Here is a 3,580-nt window from a genome sequence, read left to right as displayed (position 1 = left end):
CTTAAAGAATAATGTTAGAAAATAAAAAAAAATTATAAAATATAGAAAAATAGATGAAAAAATAAAACACAATATTATTTGAGCATTCTAAAGAGTAAAAAAAGAAAACAAAAGAATCATCTAAAAAAAATGAAAGATACGAGAAGTGTTAAATAATAAATAAGACCATAAATTATATATAAGCAAATAAAAAACATGTATTTAATGTAATTTATAAGAAAAAAAAAATTCACGTTTATTCATTTGAATATTAATCGTATAGCATAATTGAAAAATCAAATCACAATGATAAATTAAGTTTAATATAGTAATCGTGAAATTTTAAAGTTAACGTGAAACATTATTATTTTTATGGAAAACAAAATTTATTAATGACTTAGATTAACGTTAGCATATTAATATAATTAGGTTCACTATGTTAAGCTAAATGAATTGGAAAAAAAAATTGTTACACATGACATGATAATTGAAGTGTTGTCGTGTTGGTAGGTCTGACAGTATAGACTTTACTCGATCAGATAGAATTACCAACCTGATTTACTGAGTGAGCCTCAACTCTACTCACATTCCGGTTATGTATGTATATATTTAAAAATATTATATATAGAAATTGAACTAAAGACTTTCAGCATGTACAAAAAATTCTTAACCATTCAATCAAATTTATCAACTTTTAATAATAACACTTTTATTTATATAAAATTCATGTTTTATTTAATGAGATATAAATACAACTTTAACCATACTACTTAATCTCAGTCTTCTCATATTGTGAATCACAGTCTCTAACTACGGCCTTCACACAATTATCTAAATCGAATCAATCTATTTTTAATTGGTTTGATTTGATTCAGATACATATACAAAAAAAAAATATAAATTCAAATTAATTCAAACCAATTATAATTCAATTGGTTCAAGTACATACACAAATATCGAGAATATAAGAAAATAAGAAAAAGTCTAAGGAATTAGTAATTTTATTGAATATTGGCCAGCATGTAATCAGCAGAAAAAAATGAGTTATTAGATGAAATCTCACATCAATTTTACATCATTAAATCATCATTGATGACTATTTAATGGTTACTAATCACAAAAGTTACTGACCCTAACATTACTCAAAAAATAATATAAATAATCAAAACTAATAACATGGTAACTCAAACTAATTTATCAAAAATTATTAAACAAATGCACACAAATATTTAAACAAATGCACACAAGTAATCGTTCTTTATTGCCGAATATGTTTTACCATCGTTCTTCGCAAGCTGACGTCAGGAGCACGAAAGATCAGGAGCTGATAAAGACACTAGCTGCTACTTTGAACCTGATAAAGACAAATCCATCAGTAAAGATAGGGTGTATCAGTTATTAGGGCGACGGTTAGGTTAGGTTGCAGGTAATTGGATATTTGGATATAACTATTTTCATCCCCATAAATAGAACATATAAATCAAAAGTATTGTGCTAGTAAATTAAATTAATTTCTCTTACCCATATATGTCAATAATGGTGGATATTTGATGTTTTATTGAATAATATTTTCAGGTAATGTCATGCCATGCTATACTCAGTACATAATTTTTTTGTTCATACCTTAACCATTTTTGAACTAAAAAATTTAGATATGAGAGTAAAATGAGTGTTATATCTTAACGTGATAATTTTTGGTGTTTTTTAAAATTATGAGAAGTACACAAATCGGACCATTCGATTTGTGTTTAAATTTTTTTTAACACAAATTGGACGGTCCGAGTACAGAAATTAGACGGTCCGATTTGTGTACCTAAAAATCGGACGGTCCGATTTCTGTACCTCTTATAAATCGGATGGTCCGATTTATACTCCGTACGTTAAATCATCCCACATTTTAAAAAAATACCACAGTAGATCACAATTTAAAAAAACATCATTGTTAATCCAATATTAAAAATAAAAAAATGCCATTTTTTTATTATTTTTAATTCATTTACATAACCATTCTTCAATTCATAGATCCCTAATATGGTCTATACTCCATCCAATTTCTTTGCAGCCACCTCTTTGTCACTCTCCGGTCTCACCGCATTATCATTCATCACCGTTTTATCACCCTTACCGTGTTGTTCTCTGTATTCATGGCTTTCCTTTTCACAACTCTGTCATCGTGTTCATTCTCTGCGTCATTTTGAAAGAAGTCACCATCTTATCGTTTAGATTTTTTTATAAAATTTTGCTATTTTTTATATAGGACGGATACTTTAAACTCTATTTCTATGAAAATTAATAATTAGTCAGAACTATTAGGGAGATGGAGAATGAGATCCCACAGAAAATAGAGATGGGAGTAATATTCTCCACTGCAGAAAAAGGATGGAGAGTAGGGAGGCATTTCTCGCCCTCCTCCGTTGACATCCCTAGTTTCACTCCCTCAAATTTTCACAGTATGATTACCCCTTTTATGTAATGACGAGAATTTGGTTCATGATGTCGATCGAACATTACCACTGTTAATTTCATTTGTGACCTGCCAAATTCTCTCATTTAGACTCTGTAGTTATGGCTGCATCTGTGGAAAAATCATGTCATGTTGATCAGCTGTTAATGCACCTGATTGTGAGAAAATTGTTTTTTTGTTCCAAGTAACGGGCATCTTTTCATAAGTTATTTGTTGTAATTATGTTCCCATGTTAACTTTTGACTTTTTGTATGTTTATTTTACTGATTTTTACTGAAGAGAATTCTTGGCTTGGTCGATATTTGTTTCCTTTGTATGCAAACCTGGATAAGTTATATGAATTTGAAAGAATTTAGAAGGCCTGACCTCCTGCAGAACCAGTTGAAACCATTAATGTGTTCTTATCTTGCTATTATGGAGGAGTATGCTTGGTGCAAGATTTTGAACCAAATGAGACAAGCTGGCTACAAGTGTTGTCCGAAGTGTTGGGCCAACCGTGGAAAGTTTTCAACCACTAGAGAGACTTTGGGAAGAATCAAACAAAAGAACATAAGATGAGAAGACACCACATCCAACTCAAAACCTTGCAAGCATTAATAGTTTAGTTGTTGATCCAGCGTCTTTAGAATTTTTTGTTTTTTATATTTGAAAAACTTTTGTCCAACTGTCACTCTATAATTTATTATATCTGGATTATTCTTTTGGATCATTACAAAAGATGTTAGACGTTGGGAACTTAATTCGATATTATTGACCATTTGCGTAATAACAAAAATAGTGTCGGCGAAGCCGCCATCGCCATTGTTGCCGAGCAGAGATGAGAGATACGTTGAAAGCAAGAGATGCGATGAAGAGAGCAGAGAAAATAGGCGTTGTCTCGTTAATTTTACATATTAATAAAATATTTCTTTTGTTTGTTTTGGTATTCAAACGGAATATATTTTTCGATGCTAATTTTTCAAAAAATTTAGCAATCATTAATACAAATAAATCTAGAAATAATTATCATACATTTTTATTAGATTAGTCCTAAATTTTTAAAAAATTTAGGACTCAGTAGTATATTTGACATAAATAAAATTTTTTTAATACAAAATTAAAACAAAAGTTTAAGAATGTTTTTAAAGCTTTTGATAA

Source organism: Arachis ipaensis, chromosome B06, assembly GCF_000816755.2.
Source record: "Arachis ipaensis cultivar K30076 chromosome B06, Araip1.1, whole genome shotgun sequence".
Taxonomy (NCBI): Eukaryota; Viridiplantae; Streptophyta; class Magnoliopsida; order Fabales; family Fabaceae; genus Arachis; species Arachis ipaensis.
The sequence above is the reverse complement of the archived record's forward strand: the minus strand, read 5'-3'. Positions refer to the sequence as shown.